An 18,904-nucleotide genomic window follows, 5' to 3' on the forward strand; every position below is an offset into this window, starting at 1 on the left:
ATGTATTGCATAGCACAAATTGATCTTTTCCAAATAATTTGAATTTCTTTAATTCTGGGGAGGACTGTATTTTGAATTATGATTTTTGTGTATCTCTAAGTGTTGGTAGACCGTATATATCTATTTGTATTGCAAACATAATCTGTAACTATATTTTGGTTTCCTTTCATATGGGTCCTATCTGAAATTAATTCTATAGCTAGCGGGACCTGTGGAAATTCCACAGCGGACTAATTCATATGTAATATATTAATGTTTGTATTCTGTAGATATTCAGTGTGAATGAAGACGCTTTGATATTATTGCAGCCATTTTGTTAAAACTCCAAAAGTATTTATCCAAGCTAGCAGGGACATCCTGCATAGCCAGGTCGTAAGATATGCTTAAATATGATATCTTAATTCTTACAGATTCCGTATATATTATCATAGAGTTAATGTTCTATGGATTTTTATATATTATAAAGTTGAGATTTCAAAAATAAAAAATATATATCTGTATGACTAAGGTTCATCAGCTTGAATCGAAACAGAATCCAAAACTTATGAATATATTATATATAAGTTGAATTCCTTCAGCTATAATCGAAACCGAAGCCAAAACTTATGAAGAATTCTTGAAAAAATTATTTATTACAAGAAATGGAAGTATATAACAATTAAACAACCCGGATGTAAGCGTGACACAGAAAATAACAAGCACGCTATCAATTGCTAGCTGTCTTTATCTGACTTAGTAGGTTTTATATAGTGGAATCCACCATATATTGGTTTATGGTCAGTCAGAAGTAATACCTGACGACTTTCTATAAGATGGGGAAAGTGTAACTGATAAATATGCTGCCAACAGTTAACGATCAAAAGTGGATTATATAGTCTGTGTTCCCCTTAGTTTCTTTGAGAAGAATCTATTTAGTATTGGGTTTCCATTAGTGATCTTATGTTAGGCAGCACTTACAACATATTTGCTGTTGTCCATGACCAGTTGATATTGTGTACAAGTTGCTTGAGGGTGGAATATTTCTGTTAGTCCACCAAGTATGTTTACAATATTAGAGAAGGATTGTTTTTCCAAATTATTCAAAGTAATTAATTCTCTAGGTGTTACCCTCATTCTTTCAGATAATGGTAAAACTAATTTCGCAAATCCAGGTATTAAATTCCTGTAACTTCAAGAAATTATCTTTAGTACATGGAAAGGATTCTTTTTCTTTTATTTCATTAGTAGTTGGGGTGATTCTCTTTGAATTAATCCTGAAGCCTATGAAATCTAGGGATGTTACATTAAAAATAGATTTGGATGTTGATATGTTTTTATTGTTTTCTTGTAAAATTCTAAAACTGTTTCGATATCGATCTTGTAAATTTCTATATCGTTCTTGTGAGAATGTTTGTATTAACTGAAAATTAAAATATCATCTAAGTATATAAAGACACAGTCTATATTTCTAAAAATTTTGTCCATGTATCTTTGAAATATCCCAGATGTATTTTTAAATCTTAAACAGCATAAATTCATAATGAAAAAAGCCATTGGATGACTAATGGCTGTTTTCGGAATATCATCTGAGTTCATTTTGATTTGGTAGTATGCTAAAATTAAATCTATTAAACCAAGGTTTCCCGAGGTGGGCTCCCTAGAACCATGGGGCCCCGTAAATGAGGCTGAGGGATCCCGGAAACCTTTTAATAACGAAGACCAAATGCTTTATATGGAAAAATTAAATGGTTACACACGGTTAATTATTGATCTTTTTTACCGGAAAGAGATATGATACATAATTGCAGATGTAGAGTTCATGGAATATAAAATCTATTATATATATAAAAGTGAACGTGTATGTGTGCGTGTGTAGCTGTGTGTGTGTATCTGTGTACATTTTCCTAAGCAATAACTCTGTCAATTTTCAGGCTACAGACTCGAAATTTGATATACAGGGTACTGAGATTCGGGGGGGGGGAACCATGTGATCAGGTTTCGGCCAGACATTTCGCTGTTAAGGGGTCAAAGTTCAACGATTTGACCTTTGAGAACTGTACCAAACTCCTCCGACAATTTTTGGTCTAAACACTTAAAATTTCAGATATAGATCTCTTGGACATGGATCTAACTTAATAACTTGATTTGAGCCCCAAACAATAAATGTTAAGGGGTCATAATAGGAGGCAAAGTTAAAAAAATTGACCTCTTTTTTTTTTTTTTTTGGCTCAACATACACCTCCAAACACCCGGGCAACGCCGGGCTAGTAAAAAATAAAGTAAAACAAAATGCAATAATTTTTTATTAATCAAAAACAAAAAATTATTGTAAACATTATCTATTAGTTAGTGTTAAAATTTGAAACTAATGTTTTTCATTTTTATTTTAGAATTGATCTTTTTGCTCCGTGAAAAACCTTTGCATTACTCAGGTGCTCCATAGTATCCTAAAGTTTGTGATACCTTGTACTAAACCATCGCTTATTTGCAAGTTTTATGGCAAACGAATTTATGTTAAGTATGGGATATCTATCGTTTTTTTGTTATGGTATTTAATGCACAGTAATTTTGCTTAGGGACAACATATAATGTGATTAACCATTCGCTAACAGAGCTGTTACACATTCATTTAGGAGTTGTTGAAATTCTGCTTTAGTCACTTTTAATTTTTCAGCAGATAGCTGTCTGGACTTTGCAAAAACTGGCAAGTAGCTACCTGTGTCGATTCCGTGATAAACACTGCAGTAATTTTTATTGGTTTTAATGTGTGTTGAAACAATTTCCAGGTATTTATCCAGGCTGGATCGAATAAATGGATGTAGTTCCGCTTTGATCACATTAACTGGAGACACTGTAGTTAAATTTAAATTGTTTTTGGTAGCAGTTAAGGGTTTGGAAATTATATTATTCCTGCAGTCAGTTGTTGAGCCAAATCTATTTAAAACATCAAATTCAAGGAGTTGAATAGTGATATCAACGATCATAAACGCCCAAGGAAAAGATCTTAAACTTAGCATTCCAATTTCCAGGCTTGCTTGTCGATAGCATTTTATTTTCTTTCCATTAGAAATAGAAAGAAACACTGATGTTGGGTTTAGTGTGATACAGTTTATCATTGACGCTTGTATAATGAAAATATTTGTATCTGTAATGACTGTAAATTTTAATATTTTAATATCAACTATAAATTTTAATATTTTAATATCAACTATAAATTTTAATATCTTAATATCCACTATAAATTTTAATATTTTAATATCCACTATAAATTTTAATATGTTAATATCAACTATAAATTTTAATATTTTAATATCCACTATAAATTTTAATATTTTAATATCAACTATAAATTTTAATATTTTAATATCCACTATAAATTTTAATATTTTAATATCAACTATAAATTTTAATATTTTAATATCCACTATAAATTTTAATATTTTAATATCAACTATAAATTTTAATATTTTAATATCAACTATAAATTTTAATATTTTAATATCCACTATAAATCTTAATATTTTAATATCAACTATAAATTTTAATATTTTAATATCCACTATAAATTTTAATATTTTAATATCAACTATAAATTTTAATATGTTAATATCAACTATAAATTTTAATATTTTAATATCAACTATAAATCTTAATATGGTTGTCCCTAATCATGCAGTTATTTGTAGTAATGGTGGACACATGGGGACAGTCATTGTTTCCATGGTTAGTCTTCTGAGTCGCTTGATAAAGGGGTAGATGTCCGCGAGCTGGGTAACATTTTTATATTGTTTCTTAGGCCATTTGCATCACGGTTTGTATGTCCTTGCCTGTTCAGTAAAACAGAGATGTGTTTTACACATTTTAGATTTCTGATCCTGAAAATATGGTCTTGTTCCCAACGAAACAGACACGATGTTTTTATTCGTACCATCTCTTATGTATTCTACTGAACAATAAATGTTGTTTCGTTTATGTTGTTCAGCAATGGCTTAAGTTCCTCCGCTAGGTTTCCAAATTGTGTAGGATTTGGTTGGTTTGGTTGTTTTTGTTTTACGGCATATCAACCCTTTTCAGGTTATTTAATGCCGAATCCAAAGATTTTGAAGAAAAATTTGTTAGTATAATATATTTGTTGTTTTCAAGCCGGTTTCTATTTAACCCATAGTTGGAACCCTAACAGGTACTGGTAGGTCAGAATGGACCTGGGAGCAATGGCAATTAAAGGGTGGCTCCACACTCCTTAAATCCCGCAAGCTGGGGCTTTACCATTGGATATAGTTTAAGGTCATATTCAGGACCAAATTGTGTAGGAAGTAAATATTTTTTTGTGAGGGGAAATAACTGGATAAATTGTTCGTAGAACTTGAACGAACTTGTGTAAAACAATATCTTCTCTGATAACAATTTGTTTTACTATCGAATGCATTTCTTGCAAATATGACTACAGCCGACTGCAATTGTTCTTGTCAACATTACTTTGTTGAGCAACTCCGATTTTGTTTGTTTGTGTTCCTTAAATGAGGGCGTGTTTTATTTTTTGTAGCTTTTTGACTCGATTACTGATATCGATATTTTTACTACTACCTCTACAGGCAGAGATGATATCATCGTGAAAAATCTTGTAGTAGAGGCTGTTATCTTGTGCAGGTACAATTGTGTTTCCAGAATGGAAAACCAGCCATTCACTACCATTTTTATGAACTATGGCGTTTTAATATTTATCTGTTGGAGACAGGTCTATTCATGTTTATTGGTCACCCGACAAAAGGAAGATGGACCTGTAAATTCACCCTTGTCTGTTCGTCCGTTAGTCTGTCCGCACTTTTCTCAATAACTACACCTTGGAACTTTTTGAAATTTTGAACAAACAGAACGGATTTTCCAGGAAAACTCCGGTTTCCACCCCTAAGGGTGCGTGCCTTTCGGGTTAAAATGGCTAAAATTGACACTCTTGCGCTTATTAAAAAAAAAAAAAAATTGATGCCTTGGATTTTTATAAAACTTTCTGAAAAGTTGTAACTAACTAATTTCAATTTTGTTCATCTATACTTCACAATAACTCTTGGGTGTGCCTCAGGGGTTCTTTTAGAGCTAATAAAAGCACTCCATTTTTGGGACTATTTTACCATATTTGTTTAAAATGTTGTATATCTATTTAGCAGTTTTGCATGGTGCTGAACTCAAATTTAAATATGTTAAGGCCTTTGTGACTTTTGGGCCTAAATGGGATGTGTGCAAATGATGGACTTAATCATTTCTTTTTGTGAATTGTACAGAACTCAAATTTACATATGTTACGGGCTAAAACGGTTTGTTCATTTTCACCAGGATTTGACGTTCTCTGGGGACTTTTGGAGCTAAATGGGGGGGGGAGCTAAACTTAGTCATTTTTTATGTCTCGTTTACTGTGCACAGGGGACCATGCATGCTTCACTTGGTTTTTAAGAAAAACTTTTTCAGTTTTTCGTCAGCTACAAAAAATGTCTCCTTTCCTATTTTTTTTTTTTTTTAAATAAACTAAGGTTTTGCGATTCTCTTCAATGATTAATTTTTTTTTTCAGATAAACAAGCAAACCCCACAGAAATATATAACAACATGAAATAACATCTATTCCATGCAATAAGTTGACGAATTCTCACGAGGATAAAACATAGACAATTCTGTGTAGCTTAATTGCCATATATATATTTTCCAAACTTACTATGTATATTAATATTGAAATTTTAACTATAGAATGTATTCTCCTGACGAGTCAATTTTATTATTTGAATAAAACCAATTCTCTTTCAAATATAAGGACGACAAATTAATGAATTGGTTGACAGATGACGGCTTATGGATATACATAGAGATGGATTAGCAAACCTTTTTTTTTACTAATAGTTCACCATTTTCTAACGCCAAAAGCCACTCGAGGATATGGGTTAGTGAGATTTTGATAGATTAATTTTATGCCTTTAATAAAAATGATTTTAGCACTCCTAATTGGTTAAAATATATACAACGGGTGCTCAAAAAGTAATGCCTACTATTTTTTATTCACACAAATGAATCAGGAGGAGATTGCAAATTGCATTGTTATGATGACCTAACTTATACATTTATGACCTGAAAGTCTCACCTCTCTGTTGCAGATACTGACGGTGTGAGATTCTAAAAAACAACCCCTGTCATGAACGGGCGTCAAAAGCAGAGATGTAAAATGAATTCCTGACAAAAGAATGGTGATGACTGTGTAGAAAAATAAATTCTGGAGCACAAAAGATCATTCGTTTTAATGCTACCAAACAGATCTTTGTAGCTTTGTGCTGTTACTTATTCTATTTTTCTGAGACACACACATGCATGAAAATTTATAAATTCATTTGCGCGGAAATTACAGCATTCACCCACACCAAACCTCTTGGGTCGAAAACATGATGCTTGAGAAATGGTCAACCTAGCTGAAAACACCTTTTTTTTTTTTTGTCAAAAATATGAATTTTTGACAAATCAGGGCTCGATTTTCCGCACTCTCTAACTGTGCCTAAATTTCGACACAGATTCCATGAACAAAGCTTCTTCCCAGAACTGCCCTTCCCTGTGGAACACTGTTCCACTGACCTGCTTCCTGGTTTAATACAACATGGTAGCCTGCAAATCCAATATAAACAAGTTCTTGTTAAGCCATCCGCTATAAATAATCAAATTCTGCGCAATTTACACCATCAACGATTACTATACTATCACCTTACATTCAGAAACCCTTACCCTCGAGTGGCCTTCATGCCTTAGTAAAAAAGTTATTTTTGTAACCCTGTTTTTCCTTTCTGGGAATGCTGTATTTATTATTCCTTTTTCAGTGATTCCAACTTCCTTTGGACATTTCTGGCATGTCTTTCATTCCTTTTCTTTTTTTCGGTTTGCGGCTTCAATTGCAACTGCTTCCAGCATAAAGAAGCCATAATTTTGATTAGTTTGGTTTAACCATTTGCAGCAAACGTATTCTAGCATTTCTTTCAAAAAGTGCACCAGTCCAAGTTTTCCTAGCTTTTCATTTTTTTTTACTGTTTTGTTCATTTGCTTTTTCCTATTATTTTCTTTATTTTCTTTGTTTTCAAATATTTTGACTCTTATGTATTTTCTTTCATTCTATCTTTCCTTCAAAAAATTTCATTTCCCTTTTTTCTGCCTTTCTATTATATATTGCCTTTCTATTATATATTGTCTTTCTATCATATATTGCCTTTCTATTATATATTGCCTTTCTATTATATATTGCCTTTCTATTATATATTGCCTTTCTACTATATATTGTTCTATTATATATTGCCTTTCTATTATATATTGCCTTTCTATTATATATTGCCTTTCTATTATATATTGCCTTTCTACTATATATTGCCTTTCTATTATATATTGCCTTTCTATTATATATTGCCTTTCTACTATATATTGTTCTATTATATATTGCCTTTCTATTATATATTGCCTTTCTATTATATATTGCCTTTCTACTATATATTGTTCTATTATATATTGCCTTTCTATCATATATTGCCTTTCTATTATATATTGCCTTTCTATTATATATTGCCTTTCTACTATATATTGTTCTATTATATATTGCCTTTCTATTATATATTGCCTTTCTACTATATATTGTTCGATTATATATTGCCTTTCTATTATATATTGCCTTTCTATTATATATTGCCTTTCTACTATATATTGTTCTATCATATATTGCCTTTCTATTATATATTGCCTTTCTATTATATATTGTTCTATTATATATTACCTTCTATCATATATTGCCTTTCTATTATATATTGCCTTTCTACTATATATTGTCTTTCTACTATATATTGTTCTATTATATATTGCCTTTCTATCATATATTGCCTTTCTATTGTATATTGCCTTTCTATTATATATTGCCTTTCTACTATATATTGTTCTATTATATATTGCCTTTCTATTATATATTGCCTTTCTATTATATATTGCCTTTCTACTATATATTGTTCTATTATATATTGCCTTTCTATTATATATTGCCTTTCTATTATATATTGCCTTTCTATTATATATTGCCTTTCTACTATATATTGTCTTTCTATTATATATTGTTCGATTATATATTGCCTTTCTATTATATATTGCCTTTCTATTATATATTGTCTTTCTACTATATATTGCCTTTCTATTATATATTGCCTTTCTATTATATATTACCTTTCTACTATATATTGTCTTTCTACTATATATTGTTCTATTATATATTGCCTTTCTATTATATATTGCCTTTCTATTATATATTGCCTTTCTATTATATATTGCCTTTCTACTATATATTACCTTTCTACTATATATTGTCTTTCTACTATATATTGCCTTTCTATTATATATTGCCTTTCTATTATATATTGCCTTTCTACTATATATTGTCTTTCTACTATATATTGTTCTATTATATATTGCCTTTCTATTATATATTGCCTTTCTATTATATATTGCCTTTCTATTATATATTGCCTTTCTATTATATATTGCCTTTCTACTATATATTTTTCTATCATATATTGCCTTTCTATTATATATTGCCTTTCTATTATATATTGTCTTTCTACTATATATTGTCTTTCTACTACATATTGTTCTATTATATATTGCCTTTCTATTATATATAGCCTTTCTATTATATATTGCCTTTCTACTATATATTGTTCTATCATATATTGCCTTTCTATTATATATTGCCTTTCTATTATATATTGCCTTTCTATTATATATTGCCTTTCTATTATATATTGTTCTATTATATATTGCCTTTCTATTATATATTGCCTTTCTACTATATATTGTTCTATTATATATTGCCTTTCTATTATATATTGCCTTTCTATTATATATTGCCTTTCTACTATATATTTTTCTATCATATATTGCCTTTCTATTATATATTGCCTTTCTATTATATATTGCCTTTCTATTATATATTGCATTTCTACTATATATTGTCTTTCTACTATATATTGTTCTATCATATATTGCCTTTCTATTGTATATTGCCTTTCTATTATTTATTGTCTTTCTACTATATATTGCCTTTCTACTATATATTTTTCTATCATATATTGCCTTTCTATTATATATTGCCCTTCCACTATATATTACCTTTCTACTATATATTGTTCTGTCATATATTGCCTTTCTATTATATATTGCCTTTCTATTATATATTGCCTTTCTATTATATATTGCCTTTCTACTATATATTGTTCTATCATATATTGCCTTTCTACTATATATTGCCTTTCTATCATATATTAACTTTCTACTATATATTGCCTTTCTATTATATATTGCCTTTCTATTATATATTGCCTTTCTATTATATATTGCCTTTCTACTATATATTGTCTTTCTATTATATATTGTTCTATTATATATTGCCTTTCTATTATATATTGCCTTTCTACTATATATTGTCTTTCTACTATATATTGTTCTATTATATATTGCCTTTCTATCATATATTGCCTTTCTATTGTATATTGCCTTTCTATTATATATTGCCTTTCTACTATATATTGTTCTATTATATATTGCCTTTCTATTATATATTGCCTTTCTATTATATATTGCCTTTCTATTATATATTGCCTTTCTATTATATATTGCCTTTCTACTATATATTGTCTTTCTATTATATATTGTTCGATTATATATTGCCTTTCTATTATATATTGCCTTTCTATTATATATTACCTTTCTACTATATATTGCCTTTCTACTATATATTGTTCTATTATATATTGCCTTTCTATCATATATTGCCTTTCTATTATATATTGCCTTTCTACTATATATTGTCTTTCTATTATATATTGTTCGATTAATATATTGCCTTTCTATTATATATTGCCTTTCTACTATATATTGTCTTTCTACTATATATTGCCTTTCTACTATATATTGTTCTATTATATATTGCCTTTCTACTATATATTGTTCTCTCATATATTGCCTTTCTATTATATATTGTCTTTCTACTATATATTGTCTTTCTACTACATATTGTTCTATTATATATTGCCTTTCTATTATATATAGCCTTTCTATTATATATTGCCTTTCTACTATATATTGTTCTATCATATATTGCCTGTCTATTATATATTGCCTTTCTATTATATATTGCCTTTCTATTATATATTGCCTTTCTATTATATATTGTTCTATTATATATTGCCTTTCTATTATATATTGCCTTTCTACTATATATTGTTCTATTATATATTGCCTTTCTATTATATATTGCCTTTCTATTATATATTGCCTTTCTACTATATATTTTTCTATCATATATTGCCTTTCTATTATATATTGCCTTTCTATTATATATTGCCTTTCTATTATATATTGCATTTCTACTATATATTGTCTTTCTACTATATATTGTTCTATCATATATTGCCTTTCTATTGTATATTGCCTTTCTATTATATATTGTCTTTCTACTATATATTTCCTTTCTACTATATATTTTTCTATCATATATGCCTTTCTATTATATATTGCCTTTCTATTATATATTGCCTTTCTACTATATATTGCCTTTCTATTATATATTGCCTTTCTATTATATATTGCCTTTCTACTATATATTGTCTTTCTATTATATATTGTTCGATTATATATTGCCTTTCTATTATATATTGCCTTTCTATTATACATTGTCTTTCTACTATATATTGCCTTTCTATTATATATTACCTTTCTATTATATATTGCCCTTCCACTATATATTACCTTTCTACTATATATTGTTCTGTCATATATTGCCTTTCTATTATATATTGCCTTTCTATTATATATTGCCTTTCTATTATATATTGCCTTTCTACTATATATTGTTCTATCATATATTGCCTTTCTACTATATATTGCCTTTCTATTATATATTGCCTTTCTATTATATATTGCCTTTCTACTATATATTGTCTTTCTATTATATATTGTTCTATTATATATTGCCTTTCTATTATATATTGCCTTTCTACTATATATTGTCTTTCTACTATATATTGTTCTATTATATATTGCCTTTCTATCATATATTGCCTTTCTATTGTATATTGCCTTTCTATTATATATTGCCTTTCTACTATATATTGTTCTATTATATATTGCCTTTCTATTATATATTGCCTTTCTATTATGTATTGCCTTTCTATTATATATTGCCTTTCTACTATATATTGTCTTTCTATTATATATTGTTCGATTATATATTGCCTTTCTATTATATATTGCCTTTCTATTATATATTACCTTTCTACTATATATTGCCTTTCTACTATATATTGTTCTATTATATATTGCCTTTCTATCATATATTGCCTTTCTATTATATATTGCCTTTCTACTATATATTGTCTTTCTATTATATATTGTTCGATTAATATATTGCCTTTCTATTATATATTGCCTTTCTATTATATATTACCTTTCTACTATATATTGTCTTTCTACTATATATTGTTCTATTATATATTGCCTTTCTATTATATATTGCCTTTCTATTATATATTGCCTTTCTACTATATATTACCTTTCTACTATATATTGTTCTATTATATATTGCCTTTCTACTATATATTGTCTTTCTACTATATATTGCCTTTCTACTATATATTGTTCTATTATATATTGCCTTTCTATTATATATTGCCTTTCTAATATATATTGTTCTATTATATATTGCCTTTCTATTATATATTGCCTTTCTATTATATATTGCCTTTCTATTATATATTACCTTTCTACTATATATTTCCTTTCTACTATATATTGTCTTTCTACTCTATATTGTTCTATTATATATTGCCTTTCTATTATATATTGCCTTTCTACTATATATTGTTCTACTATATATTGCCTTTCTACTATATATTGTTCTATTATATATTACCTTTCTATTATATATTGCGTTTCTACTATATATTGTTCTATTATATATTGCCTTTCTATTATATATTGCCTTTCTATTATATATTGCCTTTCTATTATATATTGCCTTTCTTTAATATGTTTTTCCTACATTCACCTTTTAACTGTTTACATAAAAAGCATTTCATATCAACAATATCAACATTTTCTTTTAAATCTCTATTTCTTACAAACATCTTTCTTCTGAAAAATACTCCTAGGGTAGCAGAGTGTGGACACGTGTAGAGCAGTTGTATGCAAATGAGCGAGTCGTGTGCGAGGTGACGTCACAGCAATGAAAAAGGAAAAAAGATTATAAAAAGAATGTGTGTGCAGACCGAGGATCACGTTAGATACATGTAGGTGACGTCACAGCCAATATAAGAAGTCATGCATTGCTGGAAAAAGAGGAATAAAGGTCTTTTTTTAAAACCTAAAAAAGCGAGGTGACTTTCTTCTGTTTTCCTTACTTATATTCCTTGCGGCAGAGTCTACAACATGTTGGGTCCACATGTTAATGCGTGTGCAGACGCGTGTAAGGTTACATTAGCAGGAACAAAAACTTATGAATGTATTTCACACCTTCCTTATTTTCTTACCGTTTTGTTTCCCTTTTTAATTTCACTTTTCCTCATTTTTCTTAATTTCCCAATATTTTCTCTATAATATACTAGGAGAGAAACCTGACGTTTCCCATACTGCTCCAGTAGATATCTCATTCCGGATGCAATTCTCTACCTATATAAAAGCCAGGTACGCTCAACGATGGAGTATGGTTGCCACATCTGGGCAGGAACTGCTAGAAGCAGCTTATCCTGTCTTAACAGAGTTCAAAATAGACTTCGTAGCTTAGTGGGGGATGCCTTTTTCTTTTCCCTGTAACCCCTTTCCCACAGAAGAGACGTTGCGAGCTTGTCTCTGCTTTATTGTTATTTTCATGGCAAATGCTCATTTGAGCTTCAATCTATCGTCCCTCCCCGCCAAACTCTCACGAAACACTCGTCTGGCCAAAAACCACTATCAATAATTTCCCACACTCCTTGTCTTTTTTTTTTTTTTTTTTTTTACAAAGGCATCACCACATTATCAAGGCCCAGAGGCCACTCAAGGATAAGGGTTAAAGAGTGTACAGTAGAAGTTGGTCAATATAGTAATCATTAGTAATGAAAATTTGGTAAATTTAATAACTTATATGGAACGGCTCATCAAGAACTTATTTACCTTAGACTTGAACACAACCATATTGTAGTCAGCCGGAAAGCAGGAAAACGGAAGACAATTCCACAGGCGTGCAGTTCTAAGAAAGAAGCTTTGTTCATGGAATCTATGTTTAGGTTTAGGCACAGATAAAGAGTGGGGGAAATTATTGATAGTGTTTACAGCTAGACGAGTGTTTCTTGTGAAAGTTTGGCGAGGGGGGGACCATAGATTGAAGCTCAGTTGAACACTTTCCATGAAAATAACGATACATCAGAGACAAACTCGCAACATCTCTTCTGTGAGATAGAGGTTGTAAGGAGGAGAAAAGGACATCTCCTACGAGGCTACGAAGTCTATTTTGAACTCTATCAAGGCAGGACAAGTCCTTTCTAGCAGCTCCTGCCCAGATGTGGCAACAGTATTCCATCCTTGGACGTACCTGGCTCTTATATAGATAGAGAATAGCATCAGCAGTGAGATATCTACTGGATCGATAGAAAGATCCCACCATTTTTCCAGCGGCCTTGGCAACAGATTTGATATACGTGTTCCATTTAAGATCAGGAGTAATGGTCAAGCCCAGAAGCTTGTCAAAACTTGAGGCCTCCTGAAGACGAGAGCCATTCATTTCAATTGATGACAAATGTGGATTAAAATGTTGATGATGTAAAGAGAGAAGCTTGGTTTTAGATGCATTAAAAGTAACCAGCCACTCCTTTCCCCATTGTACTACATGCTCAAGATCAGAGGAGAGAGAATTGGAGAGTACTTGCTCGTTTACTGTCTTAGATGTGGTACCATAAATGGTAGTGTCGTCAGCATAAATGTCTACAAATGATGTAAGGATATGATTTGGAAGATCATTAATGTAGATCAGGAAAAGAGTTGGGCCCAGGATGGATCCCTGAGGGACACCGGCATTAATACTGAGAGCTTCTGATTTTTGCCCCTCAACTACTACTCTTATGAACCTATCAGAAAGAAATGATTTAATATTTAAAATTTGTCTGTGCCTAGACCTAAATGTAGATTCCATGAACAAAGCTTCTTTCTTAGAACTGCACGCCTGTGGAACTCTTTTCCGATTGACTGCTTTCCAGCTGACTACAATCTGATTGTCTTCAAGTCTAGTATAAACAAGTTCTTTATGAACCGTCTTCCTAAGTAATCCAACTTACGAAATTCCTACTACTTATGTTTATTACGCTTTAATCACATCAAAGCTCTTTGTTCAAACTCCTCTGCTTAACATGAATCGAATCAAACACATCAAAGGCATTGCCAAGACTGCTGTGAAAAAAGTGGGTTCTCTCTACCATGCTAGAAAGTTGCTTACACCTGAAAGTATCCTGTACATCTACAAAACAACTATTCGCCCAGGCATTTAGTATTGTTGCCATATTTGGACTGGTGCATCTGTTACTGCTGTCTCACTTCTAGTTAAAAATAGGTCGCACACGATCAACTGAAATTCAACTTCTGTCCAATCAGCAAAATGTTGCATCCCTGTGCCTGTTTTACAAATATTTTAATGGAGAGTTTTCCATCGAGTTGTACCTCTCGACATAAATATCCCAGACAAACCTGATAAGTAACAAAATCCCACCTCTACACTGTAGAAATTTCTAGAAACTGGAACGCCTTCTACTCAAATAGCTTTTTCTCTCAAACAGACTTTGGACTTCCCTCCAGCGCCCATGACTGTACTGACTGTACTGACATGCAGAAGTTCAAGTGTAATGTGAACAGACATCTTGCTGCTCAACTTCCTACATAGTATTCCTGCAAATTTGTCCCAAATAATAGCCCTTACATCCAAGTGGCGTTGTGCCTTGTTTGGGCTGAAAAAAAAGTAATATTACATAGTTGCACAGACAAGTACTAAAGCAAGCGTTGCTGAGAAAACTTTTATAAAAACTGGATTTCTGATCAGATTTGAATCCTACCAAGATTACTGACAGAAAATGATTTTAAACACAATTTGCATTATTTGTCAATGTGGTTCTTGGCCATATCCTTATTGACGCTATTGTCATTCTAAAATGCCTTCTACAAAAGCCAGGGACCACGCCACAAATGTTACCAACCATTTTTTTTACCACATTCTATTACAATATGTGCACAAGAATAGTCTGTTACTACTACATAATTTTTTTATTCATGAAATTAACAGCAGTTTTTTTATTTATCGTTAGATGAATAAATAACTACTAGAACACCAAAACAAAAAAGAACAAAAAAATTATTTTCCATTTATTTCTCAAGTGGCCAAACATTAATCAAAACATCAAACAATGAGAGAAAAATGGATGCATTCACGACGATCGATTTCAAAACAGATCGATATTGATTTGTTAAATCTAATTTTGCCTGAAAATCTATTCGATCAAATGCATTTGCCAAAGTTTTTCAGATTCTGATGAACGGTCAGCTGATTTAATCGATTTATTGATTTGCTCAGATGATGGAATTGGGATTTCGTGGATCTCATCGTAAACCGTCAGCAGCATAATAGTAATACATGGATACATTTCTATATTTTAAAAGTAATACACACACACACACATACACACACGCACACACACACACACACACACACACACACACAAACACACACACACATGCACATATATATATATAGTAAGTTATGAAAATATATATGGCAATTAAGCTACACAAGAGAATTCGGCAGGCTTAAGCCTGACGAATTCTCACGAAAATGAAACGCGGGATATTCTGTGTAGCTTAATTGCCATATATATTTTCATAACTTACTACCTAGCTCTACCTATACATTGAGCACTGTTGAACTAAATACTGAAAATTTACGCATAAAATTATATCTTTGTATATTAATTTATGTGATTTAATGTGTATATCTATCTCTCTATCTATCTCTCTCTTTACATATATATATATATGTATATATATATAAATATATATATATATGCATGTTTATTAAATAGATATTATTTGTAACATATGTGCATACATGTTTCAGTGGAGTTCCAATTCAAAGTCATGATATATACAATACTTTTTATACAAATATTGACAAATATTGACTGACACTCTCACAGTGCTCCATTTGTTTATTTACAAATAGCTTTGCATTATGCTAAAATGCTCCCTTGGTTACTCTTGGTTAGATCTTAAGCTCAAGAAAAACCTTAGATGCTCTCGTCAGGAGATTATTGAAGAGATGAAAAAGGCTGTGATGAGAGTCATTGACACATTCACACAAGGCAACATCCATGAGCCTTCCAGAAGTTGTTGGAACAGTACAACAAGTGCATTGCAACCGGAGGAGATTACTTCAAAGAGGACTAGCGTTTCATGTGTGTACTATCAATAAAAGTGCCCATACGAAAAAAGTCTGCAAACTTATTGAGGGCACCTTTTAGTAGCAGGCAATATCATTAAAAACGTTCATCAACCCGAGAAAATGGACTTTATTAGTAGCCTGGCAAGGCCACAGGGTAGACAACCAAAGCAGTAAAACCGAAGCTGCTTGCAAGGGCACTATGTATACAAATGTAGGGGAGACAACCAAAGCATCAAAACCGAAGCTGCTTGCAAGGGCACTATGTATACAAATGTAGGGGAGACAACCAAAGCAGCAAAACCGAAGCTGCTTGCAAGGGCACTATGTATACAAATGTAGGGGTGGCAACTGAAGCAGCAAAACCGAAGCTGCCTGCCAAGACACTATATATATATATACAAATGTAGGCAAATTTGGGCATAGTTTATTGGTTTGAAAATATAGTTTTTTTTTTACCAATTGTCATAAAATTTTAGACATAGAATCTTATTATAATCTTCAGAAAGCCTACAAATTTTCATGTAGTTTTGTCCCATAGAACCAAAGATATGAGCATTTCAATATTTAATTTGGCTACGAGTATAGATATATTAATATATAGTTATCACCTTTTTTGGCAATTTTATAAGAAATTTTCGGCAATTATTGATCAGAATTAAACAAAAGAAGGCTCGTTGGAAAGCTAATGACCTGAATTGTGTAGTGGGCTATGTAACATTTGTCCTCTAGGTCGCAAATTATTGTGTCAAAAAGTGTGTGGAGGGGATCACTTTTCTATATATATTTAACGCAAATGAGCACCCACTTTATGGTCACCTTATTCAGAGGGTCTGTTATTTGTTTTTAGGAGGGTGTTTATTGTGGCCTGGTAGATTAACACAAAAAAATACCTTTAAAAAATTGTTTTCTATAGGTTTTTGGGTGTGCTGCAAAAGAATATTGCATTTAAAATCTCCGCAAATATTTTTTTCAGGGTATTAAGCGAAAGTATGCACGCTTGCATGTACAACAGTTAAAACCACTTATAAGACAAATAATTACATTGCTTAATACCCGGAAAAATACTTATTTGTGGAAAATTTAAACACAATATTCGTTTTCAGCACACCCAAAAACCTATTGAACAAGTTTTTAAAGGTAGGTTTTGTGCTTGTCTACCAGATCACAATTACCAAATAAGCACCATCCCTAAAAAAAAAATAACAGACGCCCCCCCCCCAATGGTGCCTATAAAGTGGGTGCCAATTTTACGTGAAATTAATATAGAAATGTGATCCCTCACTTTTTAAAACTATAATTTCATCATGTCTTAGCGAATTACCTGTTTCCTGGAATTTTAACTGTTATTTTCGTTTGCAGCACCCTTGAAAACCTATCTTAATGGCAATTTTAAAGTTTTTAAGTTTTTTGTTGTGGGGTGAAAGATACTGCAACTTTACCAATATTTCAATCGTCGTCATTTGTTTTCCTAGTTTTGCATATGAATTACAAAATATCTGACATTTCCCAAAAATCTATGGCCTTGATAGAGGGGAGACTAAAACTTGCTGCTATGGTTTTAAATAATCTGATATAACAGCAAGGGAATACTTGATTCCAAAGATATCTCATATGTTATATCTCTCTTCTTTGGTTTTCATATATATATACACACACACATACATATATATATATATATATATATATATATATATATATATATATATATATATATGTATATATATATATATATATATATATATATATTATTTTTAAAATATAATATAATTATCCACTGACACGTGTTTCGTCGTCCACGACGCATCAGTGTGGCTGAATCTCTCTCTCTCTCTCTCTCTCTCTCTCTCTATATATATATATATATATATATATATATATATATATTAAATGTTTTAATTTCAATGCTATTTTTCATAGTTAAGGTTAGCTGAGATGATTTGTTCCTTGCTAATGGAGTCAGACATGACTTTGTTGCTGATTTTGAATCACCTGATCGGCAATAATCGTGTCACCCTGCACTGATGATTCCCAAAAGGATGAAACACTAGTATCTGTAAGTATTCAATAATTATGTCAGCCCTTTTAAGAACTCGGTTATTATCGTTGAGCACATTACAGTTGAAATAAAGTCAGTCAATTTGGCTCGCATGCGCAAAGCATGATGTTATGATCATTAAGCATGTTTCGACCACCTATTTTTTAGTAACTAGAGGACTCTTCTGACAATACAACTTATACGAAAGCAAAGTTTGCTTTCGTATAAGCTGTATCGCCTGAAGAGACCTCTAGTTACTAAAAACCGGCTTGCCGAAACATGTTCATGTCTGTGTAGCAACACATTACTGCTTATGTAAAAACAAATAAAAAAGTATATATATATATATATATATATGTTTGACGGAATGATCATTATTGACTCCAAT

The sequence above is a fragment of the Euprymna scolopes genome, chromosome 28 (assembly GCF_053919585.1).
Source record: "Euprymna scolopes isolate OS-2025 chromosome 28, ASM5391958v1, whole genome shotgun sequence".
Lineage (NCBI taxonomy): Eukaryota > Metazoa > Mollusca > Cephalopoda > Sepiida > Sepiolidae > Euprymna > Euprymna scolopes.